The sequence below is a fragment of the Dipodomys merriami genome, unplaced genomic scaffold (genome assembly GCF_024711535.1).
Source record: "Dipodomys merriami isolate MVZ:Mamm:240054 unplaced genomic scaffold, mDipMer1.0.p SCAF_6, whole genome shotgun sequence".
NCBI lineage: Eukaryota > Metazoa > Chordata > Mammalia > Rodentia > Heteromyidae > Dipodomys > Dipodomys merriami.
Window position 1 is genome coordinate 13250840 of NW_027206179.1, and position 14451 is coordinate 13265290.

Below are 14451 nucleotides of genomic sequence, written 5' to 3' on the forward strand. Positions count from 1 at the left end.
TACTTTTGGCTTGTTTGTGGGAGGAGGGAGGGTTCTGCTGTTTTTGTGTGCTGGTCAGAGCTTGAGCTCAGCGTCCAGGTGTTCTACTACTTGAGCCACAGCTCTACTTCTGGCTTTTTGGTGGTTGCACCCGGTGACCTTCATCCCTTCTGAACGACTCTGGAACCCCTTGACATTGGTATACCAAGGCCAACAGAAGGCCCCAGCAACACACAATTCATTCGCCGAGGTGGAAAGCAGGATAGAAGAGGCTCAAAAAAATAACCATCGGATCACGCTATGGCCCAGCAATCCGACTTCTGGATATACACCCCGGAAAGCAAACCAAGGACAGAAACATGCTACCACCCCCAATCAGAGGGGCACAGCTCACAGCAAGTGAGGGCCGAACACCCCAGTGCATGCACTGCCACACGAGTGGACTTTCCTGTCCATGCAAGGAGTTAAAGCCATGGGAGGAAGGGAATGCCAAAGTCAAGTGTGAGAACACGGCGCTGAGGGAAAACAGCCAGTCACAAAGGGACAGACACTGTGAGCATGCCTTTACTTGAAGGCCCAGAGCAGTGGGCAAACGGTGGATACTGGAGGCTGGGGAAGAGAATGGCAGGTTGTGTACAGTGGGAACAGTTTCAGTCTGGGAGGAACAGGATGTTCTGGAGGTGGATGGCAGAGCAGTGTGGGTGTACTTCCTGCCCCTGTCATCACTCAGGTAGAACCTGGTCAGAAGGCCCACTCCACGGGAGACAGTGCCTGTCCCACAGACAGGCAATTCCTCCAACATGATCATAGGTCGTCCACCACTGAGCTGGGGATTCCGTTAAGATGTTCTGGCCACAAGATGGATGGAGAAGAGCTAAGTAACAATATTATGCTAGAAAATCTAGCCTGTGGCTCTGGGAGATGCTTCCTCCTGTTACACCTTCAAGTCCTGAAGGGCAGAGGTAGATGAGAAGGCCAACAGGGGCTAACATGTTTGTCTCTGCTCAGAGAGCACCTGGGATTTTCTGTCAGAAAGCTATGTCTCCTGCAGTCCAGAAGAGGTGTTCTCCGTTTGTATTAAAGGAGAATGAACCTAAGTGCTCTGCTGTCTCTAGCTGCGTTCCAGCAAAACACACAGCCTCCACACTTGCACTCTCTGCTCACACCTGCTGGATAAGGTGAGAAAGGTCAGTTCCAGGTCTCCAGAGGCCACCGCCCTCTGCATTCTTTCCACACCTGCATCTCATTCCAGTTTCATTCTAAAACAGCATGAGGAGCCAGGCACCGGTGGCTCACGCCTGTAATCCCAGCTTCTCAGGGGGCTGAGATCCGAGGATCAAGTTTCCAAGCCATCCAGGGATAGGAGAGTCCATGAGACTTATGTCCAATTAACCACAAAAAGCTGGAAGTGGAGCTGTGGTTCAAGTAGTAGCATGCTACCCTTGAACACAAAAGCTCGGGGGCAGTGCCCAGGCCCAGACTTCCAGCTCCAGAACTGGTACAATAAAACAACAACAATATATATATTTTTTAAATGACTAGAAATGCTATGTGCTATACACCTAGAAGCAGACCTGTATCTGTGGCCATCTCCCCTGCTGCTCTGTGGCTGTCTGCCGAGAGCACAGATTGCTGACTCTCACACCTGGAGTTACTCTCCACTATGCTGCACAGTTAGGACTAGTCACCAGAAATTTAAACTTCACCTGGGATTGATGTGATAATAAAGTATAGACATTTTATACATCTACCCTCCAGGCATCAAGAATAGACCTCCCCAAAATGTTTGAAGACAGCCATGTCATTATGAATGACAGGGGCTTCTGGTGAGCACCCCCTGTTGGTGCTGGGTAGGAAGTGCAGGGTGGAGTTAGTTCATGAATGGGTGAATGGCCTCTAGCTTTGGTTCACCTCTCTGCTGGCAGGAGTCACAGTAAATGGAAGCTGATGTTTCATAGTAAAAGGTAACCGCAAATGATACAGAGCATAGAACATTCTTTATACCTCACATGACACTTAATTGTCTGGTATTCCAGGGTCAGATTCCTCCCATCCCCTCCTCGAAGAGAAGATCCAGGCATAGACCTCCCAGCTGCAGTTCCAGGCATCTGCTTTGGCACCATGAATGCCCAATGCAAAGCAGACACTGCCAAGACAAGGCAGGTGCCAAGCTGCAGGGCACCCTGTGGGGGAATTGAGAACCCTTTCTGTGGAATGGGCACCGTTCGCCCACTCCACACTTTGTTGATGGTCCTGTGACAAGATGGCTGCTGTGTCCACCATCTGGAGTCTGGCTTTTCTGCAGTGTGGCACTGTCTCTGGGCGTGGAGGGCTCTTCCCAAGGCCAGGCAGCGTAGATGACCTCTCTGCTCCCTGGTCCCTCGGAGGGCTTGACAATAGGGACACCCTTTGTGCGGCGGCCTAAACAGTAAATCATGCCACAGAGTTGCTTCAGTGCCACAACTGGCTTTCCGTGCAGGACGTCTTGACAGACATGACATGACACAGCCCGTGGCAGGTCTTCCTCATGGACCAGGGAGCGATGGCAGGCACCACCTCCGGGGCTCTGGGAGCTGCGGCAGGAAGCCAGCCTCCCCTGGGGCCTCCACCAGGGTCCCTTGGGAGAGCTGCCTCTGTCATTAACTGGCTGCCACATGCTCTCCCTGGACACATTCCGGCTCTCCCTCTGAACAAGGAGTCTTCCCAAGTTGGTTCCAACTGTTCTCTGTTCAGATCAGCCTTTGGATTTCTTCCCCTCTCTTAGTCAATCCTGGCTACTCTAACCAAGTACCCAAGACCGGGAGATTTATGAAGAGCCAAGATTCATCTCTCACTGGTTGGAGGCTAAGAGTTCCCACTCAAGCTGAAGGCAACAGAGTGTTGCGGCCCATAGGGTCCTGGGGGAGGGGGGTGGCAGCAGGACAAGGGACTCCCCGTGAACCCTCCTCCTGTGGCTTCACCAGCCATAGCTGCAGGGCTCTGCCCCCTGGCACCACCATCAGATGAACCCTGAGAAAGGAGCCCTGACTGCGGGTTGCCAACCCTTATCTACAATCCAAAGAACTTTCAACTATCAGCATTTCCCGGACTGCCTTTCCTGCGAGGGGGGCCTCTGTAGCTCACGCTGCCGCCCTCTGGGGCCTCAGACAAGGAGTCACGCTTTTTGCTTTAGGTCTGACTGAAGGCCTAGGATCCTGCCATCACTGTAGTTTCTCTCACCAGTGCCTCCCATTCGTTGCTGGATGTGTTTCCCTTACTCTCTGTGAGTCTTTCTTAGTCCACTTCTTCCCACCCTTGCTTTCTGGCTTTGCCCTTCCCTCTCTTCTTCCTCCATCCCTGCTGTCCCTAAGGGAACCAGAGGGGTGACCTTGGCCTCCACTTGGCTCTGGCTGGAGCTGCCCAAGCTGTGCTCCTACCTGCTGCTCGCTGTCCTGGCCTCTGGTACCCAGGGGACATGAGCCTTCCTGCTTGCTGGGGAGACAGAGCCAGGATGCTGTCAGGCACACCAAGTCACTGCATGATGTCACAGCCCAGAGGATGTGACTGGGTGCCAGGCCCTCTGGGCTGTGAGGGGATCTGATCTCTAGGCTTCTGGGAAGGATGAATGCAGGCTTCACTGTCTACCAGAGGAAAAACAGGTATTATCTCACTGACCTTCAGCCTCCCATAGATGGAGTGGGCTGGTTTCTAGCACAGGGGTTACTGGAAGGAGCCAAGTACATGATGCTGACATTGTGCCTGCCACTTAAGTGGTCATTTGAGGATACTGTGCTGTTTCTGTTCCTCTACACACACACACACACACACACACACACACACACACATACACACACACACAGACTGCAGGAACAGGAGGAGTGTGGGGTTTCTTGAGCCACCCATGTGCTCATGGTGCAGAGGTCTCGGGTCAGCACGGTGAAAGTTTACACGATGCAGTGAACACAGTTTCCAGTGCCACATTCTGGGCAAGGATTCAGATCTGTAAGGCTGAGTGCATGGAGGCCAACAACATCAGGCATATTTAAGCCCAGAGGCGTTGGGATCCTCTGAATATGGTCCAGAGCACCCTCTCCTCTCCATCTAAGCCTCCTCTGGTTTGACAGGATGGAAGTTTCTACAGGGAGGTCGGTGTTGAGCCACCATCAGAAGATGGTTTCCACAACACAGCTTTAGACCTCCATACCTAGGGACCCATTTCTCCAGTATCCTAAAAACCAGAACTAGGAAGTAAAGGAAGACAATTCAACCCTTAGGAAACTAGCAAGATGCTTGACCCATGTCAGCCGGCCCCAGCTCCGCACAATTCAGCCCTGGGGAAGAGTAGCCCCACAGAGGAGTGCCTGAGAGAATGAAACTGTGATTGCTCTCCCTTTAGCCCAAGTCACCAACTACTTACACCAGGTGACAAGAGGCTGTGGGGTCCAGAACATGGTCAGTGTGCTGACAAGCTGCCTCTGTGCCAAAGCCCATGGGAGGCCAGGGCAGCCACTGTCTGGGTGGGAAAGGAAGGCTGAGGAAGAGCCATGTCCGCCTCTCTAGGTGAGGGACCGCAGTCCTTCCAGCTTTGAGCTGTTTCCAGAGCCTTCACTCCACTGTTCTGTTGGGACCAGCAACACACCCAGCAGGACTGACTCATTTATACATTAATTATCTCACATGCAGGCCTGGGGCATTCTTAGCAAGGGGAGCTATGAATGCCAAGTGTGCAGTGCACATTCCTGCTTCATGACTGTTCATGGAGATGGGGAGCGTGACGTGGTTTTCCATAAATAAAGGGCTCCGCAGCCTGGAATCTGTAGATATTTAACAAGAAGAGCCTGGTGACTTCACTGACTGATGAAAATGTCAGTGCTTTTTTTTTTTAGGGCAAAGGATCTGGAGGCAGTGTAACCATCCAAAAATACTGTGTGGCAATAAAGGGCATTAATTGACACTTTCCTACTCATTCTTCCCAGTATTTTGTGTTAGTGCATTCATATGGTAGAACATTCCCCAAATTCCTTCACTCTCTGTATATAACCTTTGGCATTGTTGCCCAAAAAAGATGCAGCATGGCCATTCAGCTTCCAGAAGTTGACTTGGTGCTATTTTTCAATTCTGGAAGGATGGAAGCATGAGGAATAACTGTATGCTCATCATCCTCCTGCAATGAGGAAACATCACACACAGAAGAGACCTGAAGTGACCCTCTCCAGCCCCATTCTCCTCTTCCCAAAGTTGTGGGGTATTAATTCAAGCCAACATTTTTTTTTTTTTGGTCTGGTCGTGGGGCCTGAACTCTGGGCCTGGGCGCTGTCCCTCAGCTCTTCAGCTCAAGGCTAGCACTCTACCACTTGAGCCACAGCGCCACTTCCGGCTTTTTTCTTTTTGTTTATGTGGTGCTGAGGAGTCAAACTCAGGGCCTCAGGCATGAAGGTAAGCACTCTACCACTGAGCCACCTTCCCAGCCCGGCCAACTTTTATTTGAACATACTATAACATGAACACATGTGCACATGTGTGTGTAAATGACACATAGCACAAATCAGAAAACAGTTTTCTGACAAAAGCCAGATCCCAGGCTGCAAATGTCGATCCAGTCATTAGGTGGTAATGTGCCAATACTCGTATGTGTGATTTTAATTAATTGATGTATTTATTTTTGGCATTACAGTGGTTTGAACTCAGGGCCTTATGCTTGCCTGGCAGGTGCTCTAACACTTGAGTCACAGCTCCAGCCCCACTTTTCACTTTTGTCACTTTTCAAATGGGATCTCACTTTTTGCACAGGCCAGCCTGGACCTCAAGCCTCCCATTTAGCTTCTGTTGTAGCTGGATGATGGGTGTGTGTTACCACACCCAATTTGTTATTGGTTGAGGTGTGGCCTCAAGAATTTTTTGTCTGGGATGGCCTCAAACTATAAGTCTCCCGACCTCCACCTCCTGAGTAGCTACAGTAGTCACAGGCTTGAGCCAAGGCAGCTGGCTCTCTTTTTGAACTTATAAGTGAGCAATGCCATGCTCTTTGTCAATCATCATGGTTCTTCCCACTCCAGAGAGAAGCTAGGGCTTACCGTGTATTTTAGTTGTGTAGCTTCTGCTGTTTTCACTGCAGCAATGCCTGCAGTGAATGAGCTTCACAGATTATTTTTCTGTTCTCTTGTCCAGGGATTTGGATCTTTCTTTGGTATCTCCAACAGGGACACTACTAATATGCTTTTAATTTGCAAGCAGCTTCTGCCTTTGTTATTATTTCACTGTTCTAGCTCACAGATCCACAGTGGGATCTCGTCTTGCTGGACTATGCTTGCTGTGGTCACACGGCTGGTGCTTGGCATGTATGGCAGTGGCACGGACAGCGCCCGGTGTGGTCAGCGTGGGTATAGATGGGGTGGATAGGACTGTGTAGCAGACTCAGACCCGGGTAGTGTGGATGGTGTCTGCATGGACAGCATGTGATGCGGCCAGTGTGGCCAGTGGTCAGCGTGGCGTGGCGGCAGTCAGTGCGGTGGGGTGGTGGTCAGGTGTCGGCATGGCCCGGGTGGTAGTCAGGCGGTCAGCACAGCTTGGCCAGTGGTCAGCGCGGCAGGGCGGTGGTCAGGTGTTGGCGTGGCCTGGGCAGTGAGTGGTCAGGTGTCAGCATGGCCCAGGCAGTGGTCAGGTGGTCAGCGCGGCATGGCCAGTGGTCAGCGCAGCAGGGCGGCAGGCGGCGCAGGACAGTTGTCGAGGACGCCGCAGAGGCTCTGGCTGGTCACCCCTGAGCACCCGGGAGAAAGGAGCGCACATCCTTGCGGGCCCACGCGCAACCGTGTGGCACTGTGGCTAAAGTAGTAGAGTGCTAGCCTTGAGCTGAAGAGCTGAGGGACAGTGCCCAGGCCCAGAGTTCAAGTCCACGGACAAAAAAAAAAAAAATTCAGGTCTTACTGGACAAAGACAGGGGGAGAAGGGCTGTTGTGCACTGTGTGTTTATCGAGGGTGGATGGAACAAATCTTGACTGAGTGCCTGGGCCAGTAGGCCCAACATCAGGAGCTGGGGGCCCTAGGTGCACTGCCTGTTCCCCAGGCTACAGGAAGCAGGTTTTACAGCAGGCAACATCATTCTCTTATTTCTTTCCTTATTTCGGTGTCAACTGCACCTGTCACAACCGGTGACATCATAACCGGTGATCACCTTAGGCAAATCATTGCTTCTGTGGAATCCCACACAGTTGGGGATTTCCTTTTCTGAGCGTTACTTCCTGTCTGATACAGAGTGAAGCTGCATAAATACTTGTGTCTATGCAAGTGGGCTCTTGGTTTTCTGGGCTGATAAAGCAAGTAACTCCATTCTGCTACTTACTCTTTTTCAATTAACATATTCTGCTTACTCCAGACAGAAGGATGAAGGTCCAGCCCCACAGGGTGCGAGCGGGTGGGAATACAGGGAGTCACTGCCGTGTGGGAGACATCCTCACATCCTCACGGGATGAGCCAGGAAGCTGGGTGGCTGATAGGTGAGACCATAGGCTCAGGTCCAGGAAGCAGGGTGGTGGACAGATGATGAGACCACGGTGGACAGATGAGACCACGGGCTCAGGTCCGGGAAGCAGGGTAGTGGACGGATGTGGCCATGGAGTCAGTGTTCTTTCTCAGCAGACCACCCAGAGGTAGGAGCACCAAGGTCCCCAGATGTCCTCATTTGCTTGGGGACGGTGGGGCTATCCTGACAGTGCATGGGAAGGGGCAGTGGCAGTGTGGTAGGGGCAGCTGCAGGGCTGCAGCCCAAGAGAAGAAGATTGCTTCACTCTGGAGCTGTGTGGCAAGGCCAGCGGCATTCTCGCCATGCATGGGCACGGATCTGGCACTGAGGTCAGACAGGGCCAGCAGGGGCGGAGCAGGTGATGGCATCACTCAATTCCTCAGCAGCCCCACCACCCACAGCTTGGCACTGAGATTCTCCACCCAGCCATTTCTTCGCAACCCACTCTGCGCAGGACTGGTTGCAGCCCAGTGGGAACTGGACCAGACTGAGCTCAGGGACTCTGAACCCCTGCTGGGAGCCTGGGCTGACTCTAGGAGTTGCCTGACCTCCATACACCGCAAGGGCTGGGCCACCACAGGGAAGCGCTCTTCTCTGACATCCTCCCAGAGCCCCTGACTGTGACCTCTGACGAGGCCCGCTGGGGAAGCTGGGTGGCAGAGCTGGGGTGTGAACCAGGGCCCCTCCAGGGACCAGGCCTGGCTTCCCACAAGGGTTCTGGGTCTGAAGCTGGCTGAAGGCTAGGAACTGATGCAGAGGCTGCTGTTCTGTCCGGTTGTCCTTTGTTCACTTGTTCAGATGGCGTAGAAGTGTAGCAGGCTTCCCATGATGGTCACTCCTGGGGCCGGGGTTAATCACCAAGGTCCTTAGTCTCTACAGCTCACACTGCGTGGATCTGGGCTGGGCCCCTGCACTGTCCTACCTGCCTCCAGTGCCTCACACAGCTCAGGCCCTGCCAGCGGGCCTGGTGACCCCAAGGCATTAGGGGGCTGCAGTTCAGTTCCTCCTCTACAGCCCGAGCTACAGGGCGCGACAGGCGTGCCCCATGTTGATTCCTTGCCTTGGCAGTGAGACAGAAGTGCCAGACCCCCTCAGGATGAGATGGCCTCACGGGACAGTCCACTCCTCATGCCACCCTCCCCGAGCCTCAAATAGCTTCTTGCACAGCGGCTGGCGTAGCGGCCTCATTTAGCACAGACCAAGCTCAGGCCTGTGTATAGCTAAGCAGACCACGTGGCCTTTCCTGCTTCCCACTCTCAACCGTGAGCCCTTCACTGCTGCTTTGCAGGTTGTGTCCAGAAATAAGCCCGGGCCATCCGACGTTGCCTGGACCTTACTGTGCACCCCGCAAGCGTGACAGGAGGTCACCCAGGACCAGGACTGTGTTCTCTGAGAGAGAGGGAAGGGGGAGACCATGGCAGAGAGGGAGGGACCCCATTGTGCCGGGGAAGCCCCACATTTTCAGCCTTCAGCCTAGGTTGTGGGTGGGGTGGGAGGACAGGAGATGAGGTGGGACTGCTTCCAGGCCCTGTAGCGTGGTACACAGCCGAGTCAGGGACCACTGCGGGGGGAGGGGGGGGAGGTGGGGAGGAGTGGCGGCTGCAGCGGAGCCTGCCCTGGGGTCCAGACTCGCCCATTTCATGTGTTGCCTTATGTCTGCTTCGCTTAGGTTATGGCAAGTGTGACTCCATTTTGATCCTGGTAACTTCCAGGGTCTCTTGGAGCTTTTCTGTGATTCACCTTAGCTCTCTCTTTTCAGTTCTCTTTCTTTTTTTTTTTTTTTTGGTCCGGTCATGGGGCCTGAACTCTGGGCCTGGGCGCTGTCCCTCAGCTCTTCAGCTCAAGGCTAGCGCTCTACCACTTGAGCCACAGCGCCACTTCCAACTTTTTTCTTTTTGTTTATGTGGTGCTGAGGAATCAAACCCAGGGCCTCAGGCATGCAAGGCAAGCGCTCTACCACTGAGCCACCTTCCGAGCCCTTCAGTGCTCTTTCTAAATGAAGAGGAAGAAAGCCAACTTAGGAGGAGATGGTTTTGTGCACTTACAAAAACACTCTTTGCCCAATGTCACTGATGTTTAAACTTTGCTAGAAAACTTCCTTAAAAAAAATAAAAAGACCTTTTCAGTGATTTAAATAATTCAGCCCATTTGTTGCTACAAGTTAGAGTTTGGTAGTACTAAATAGTCAAAGAGTTTATCCAGGAAGTGGCGCTGTGGCTCAAGCGGTGGGACGCTCGCCTTGAGCTAAAAAGCTGAGGGACAGCAACCAGGCCCAGAGCAAGCCCCGTGATTGACCAAAAAAAAGAGTTTATCCAACTCTGATTTCACAGACATGACATGCAAAGAAGGTAAAGATTTAACTCATAATAACTGTGCCTCCTGGCTGGGTACATATATATATATATATATATATATATATATATATATATATATATATATATACATATACATATACATATACATATACATATATATATGTGTGTACATAATCAAATAATCATGATTATTTGATTATGTACATAACAGTTAACTATCAAATCAGGTTAATCAGCATTTCTACCACCTCAACCATTCATCACATCTATGTGGTAGGAACCTTCCAGCTTCTCTCTTAGAATCAGTGATAAAATACGTAGCAGATGTGGTGAATCATGCCCCCGAACTGTGCTATCTGAAACTGCAATGGTATTCTGGAACCTTTTATCCAGCCTCCTGCTGTCTGGCCTCCTGCGATCCCTTCTCAGCCTCTTCCTGGCCTTAAATGACACCAGGGAGAATGTGAACATTTGTCTTCCTGTGCCTGGCTTATTTCACACCACAGAATGTCCTCCAGGTTCAAGTGTGTTGTCACACACGATAGGATTGCACTATTTAAAAGCTGAATAATATCCCATTGTGTAGATGCCCATTTCTTTATCCATCTGTTGATGGACACTTCAGTTGACTCCATATCTTGACTACTGTGAATGGTGCTACAATAATAATGGAATGAAGATTTCTCTTTAATATACTGGTTTTGTTTCTAGCATTTACTAAAAGTACTGCCAGTGACTTGGGCCTGTAATCCTAGCTACTTGGGAGGCTGAGATCTAAGGATCATGGTTTGAAGCCAGTCTGAGCATTCCTGAGACTCTTATCTCCAATTAACCACCAAAAGCCAGAACTGAAGTTGTGGTTCAAGTGGTAGAGCACTAGACTTTAGCACAAAAGGTCAGGGACAGTGCCCACACCCCAGGTTCAAGCCCCAGAACCAGAACAAAAAAGTACTGCCAAACTGCTCTCCAAAGCAAGCTTATATTCCTAACTACCTTCACTGATTTATGGCCAGGATGTGTCTGGAATTGTCTGCTATTTGCTCATTGCCATATAATATTTTAATTTCATTCGTGTGATGATAAAAACGAACTTTTCCTGTAGGCTTATTGTATACTTTTGTGTGTTGTCTGTTCATCTCTCTTTTTTATATTGTAATTCCCTGTGTGGTAATTCATTTTCTCCTTTGTCACTATCTCTCCAGTTTTTTATTTGTGTGTATGTAGGGGGTGTGTGGGTGCACATCCTGGGGCTTGAACTCAGATCCTCCTCAGAATTTGTTTTTAAGCATATGTTTTTCAATATAATTTATATATTTCAATTTTCCCTTTAATTTGGGTCTCTTGCCCCTCATGGAGTATGCTTAGGACAACTGGTATCCTTAATGGTTTCTGTTGTCATCACCCTCCTCCTCCTCCTCTTCCTCCTCCTCTACTCAACATGATTTCCCTTATTTAATTACAATGTACTTCTTCTTTAAAACACTAAGTTGCCTTTGTTTTCTTGATTTCTCGATTTCACCGTGGTTTTATGCTCTGGGGCAGTGCTAGGAGCCAAGGCGGCACAGCCAGGACAAGTCTGTCCAGTCCTTGGGTTGGGGAGGGAGGGCGGCAGGTGCAGCCACACAGCAGCACACCTCTCTCACCCCAGTAAGGCCCTGGAATACAGCGTGGGTCTGCCCGGGGCTGCTAGGAGCAGCAGGTGCCTGGCTCGTTGGTGTTGATAACATGTAGAGTTGTGGGAAAAGGGAGCAGGCCTTGGGCAGGCAATCCAGTTCCTCCACACTGGCAGGTGCCACAAGGGTGTCTCTGGGCTCAACATTCTGCAGAGCAAGCCAATGTTGTTAAAATAAAAACAACAGGTGACAGGCTATTTCTACTGGCTGGAGAGAAGCCCTTGGTTCTGGTTGCTGGTTCAGATCAGGACTGGAGACAGCTGATCTGCTGTGTCTGCCCAAGGACCTGACTCACATCCATGGGTGGTGGTTCTGTTGGCTTCCTGTGGACAGGTGTCTGTGTCATGAGGTGCTGGTCCCAGCAGAGGCCAGAACTGGGTTGGGCCTGCGAGAAACGGTCTTGTCTACCAAATAGCCACACCCGGCCTGGTCCAGCATGAGGTGGCGTGAATGTGGGATCTGTCATTCAGGATAGGTGCTTGTCAGAACAAGCAGCTTATGTTGGATAAAGCTAGTCTACAAGGGAAAGAATGAGTCAGGGTGGGAAAGTGCTGAGTGCTGAGTGCTGAGCCTGAATCTGAGCCGTGGTCTCGCTGTCAGTCTCCCTGTCCACCTGGGAGAGATGCTCATGATGGAGGGACAGCGCCCCCCCTCCAGTGCTCAGCAGTTGTGTCCCACAGAGATAATCCTGGTGTGGGGGATGACACAGCTGTCCGGTCACAGCCAAGACAGTCTCAGGTGACGTCACACCAAAACCATCCCCAGCACACACCCATCACTGAGGTGGGGAGCTAAACCCTGAACACTTTTGTTCATGCTGGGGTTAAAACTTTGATTCACAGAACTTAAAACATTCAAGAGATAAAGATAACGTTAAACCCTCTTTAACAATTAACCTGCTGACATGATTGATTTAAGTTCACTTAATATAGTCTAATGATTCATTCTAAAATTTCTAATTTCTGTTAGCTCTCAGATGTCAAAACCCATTACTTTTCTCTGGTGAGTTGGCTGGGCTTTCACGGATGCAGCTGTGGGCTGGGTGTGAGAGGGAAGGGGGCCAGATGTGAAGGATGAGGACGGAGCAGCATCTGTGAGGGTCCCCGTCTTTACAGCGTCCACATCAGAGTTTTAGAAACTCTTTTGAGGCCAGGATTAAGATGTAACTGGTCCACACGGGCATGGGGTCAATGCATTCTTCTACCCTGTGTCAAGAATGAAAGAAGTGGTCAGCATGTTTTTGATCATATTATCTAGCAATGTTGTCCCTAATACTTCAGGCTCATCAGAGACACTCTAGAAAACATTTTTATTACAAGACTATGCCTCTCAGCTTCCAAGGGGATCTTCAAAGAAGTAGCTTGGAACAGTCTTTTCATGGCCTTGCTAGCAGGAAGTTGAAAAATAAAGCCCAGCATTTGAAGAGAGGACAGGATTTGGGAGAAAGATGCAGTTGGAGGAGGTGAAAATGAGAGAGGACCTCTGGTCTCAAGTTCTGCACAGAGAAGTCACACGAAAGCTACCCGATGCCCCTTATGACACGAGACAACGGCTCGAACACTGAGGGTCAGTGCACATCCTCCTCTCCATCACCTGGCCTGTCACAGCTCCCACTGGCATCTGTCCAGAATTTCATTGAAAAAAATCAATTCACTCAACCATGCTTGGGAAAGCAATCTCCTTCCAGGTCAGCACAAAGCAGGAGCGGGGTTGGAAAGCACCAGAAGGGAGGGGAGCCAGAAAGGAATGAGGAGAGGATCATTGTTCTCGTAGCATATACCTGGTATTTACTTCCGCCGAAGAGTAAGATTCTTTATGAGAGCTATGAAGCACACGTATATAATCTTTTCCTCAAAAAGCAAATTCCCTAAAAGCACTTTGATATATCAGACAATTATCTGTCAACCTGAATTAAAAAAAAAAAAAACCAAGTTAAAAGGTACAATGTACCTAATGGCAGAAGTGGGTGAGAACAGTGGAAAGGGTGACATCAATCAAAATGCTCTGTATTCATGAACTGCTCAGGTAAATGGCAGCTCCTTTGTACAACTACCTAAAGATAATAAAAAATATTTTTAAAAAGGTGCAATGTTTAAAAAGTAAACTGGACGAGAAAGAATACTGCAATCCAATGAAACAGTGCAAGTGGTCCAGCCTGTCAGATACTGCTAACTCCTGGCTATCAGGCAGGCCAGCCAAGGCCTGTAAGAATCAAGGATATTGGATGAATTGTCTTCTGACAACCAATAAACCAGCCTGTAGTACCCACAAGTTGCAAAATATGATTATTTTCCTATGACTGCAGGACTACTACAGGTGATTAGCATCTAACCATTGGATTTACTTCAAGTGCATACATCTTGGCACAGGAACACAAACATGAAAACAATAAGGCATGTGACACGCCCCAAGCTCAACAACCTCACCGTAATAGATGCTAAAGAGAGTGAAGAAAACAGCCCGGACAAAGCCCCTCAGAAACATGGTTAGAAGAATGACCAATACAATGAAAGAGACATGTATAAAAAAGTGAATGAATATAAAGAAGATACAAATAAACAACCGAGCTAAGAAAGGAAAACAATGCAGGAAACGAAAAGGAAATTCAATAAAGGTACAGAAATCCTGAAAAAGAATCAAACTGAAATTCAGGAAATGAATAGCACGTAAGTCAAGTAAAAAGCTCTGTCAAATGGAAGGCAGACTATCAGGGCTCAGGGACAAGGTAGATGTATTAAAACAGTCATACAGAGAGTTAGAGGAAGTTTTAAGAAACATGAGTAGAACATATAAAACCTTTAGGACATTTAAGAGACAAAAATCCAAGAATCATGGACTTACAAGAAAAAGAAGTATTAGCCGGGCACTGGTGGCTCACGCCTGTAATCCTAGCTACTCAGGAGGCTGAGATCTGAGGATCTCGGTTCAAAGCCAGCCCGGGCAGGAGAGACCATGAGACTCCTATCTCCAATAAACCACCAGAAAA

The 14451-nt window shown here is 49.8% G+C and overlaps 1 long non-coding RNA gene across 1 annotated transcript in view; it reads right to left on the reverse strand.

The window, feature by feature from the left end:
• Positions 1-10019: 10019 nt before the first annotated feature.
• LOC138813967 (uncharacterized) overlaps positions 10020-14451 on the reverse strand; it is a 46698-nt gene continuing 42266 nt past the window's right edge. Inside the window, exon 6 of the long non-coding RNA XR_011367882.1 lies at positions 10020-12670. This is a non-coding gene — a long non-coding RNA (uncharacterized lncRNA). The remainder of the gene's footprint in view (positions 12671-14451) is intronic.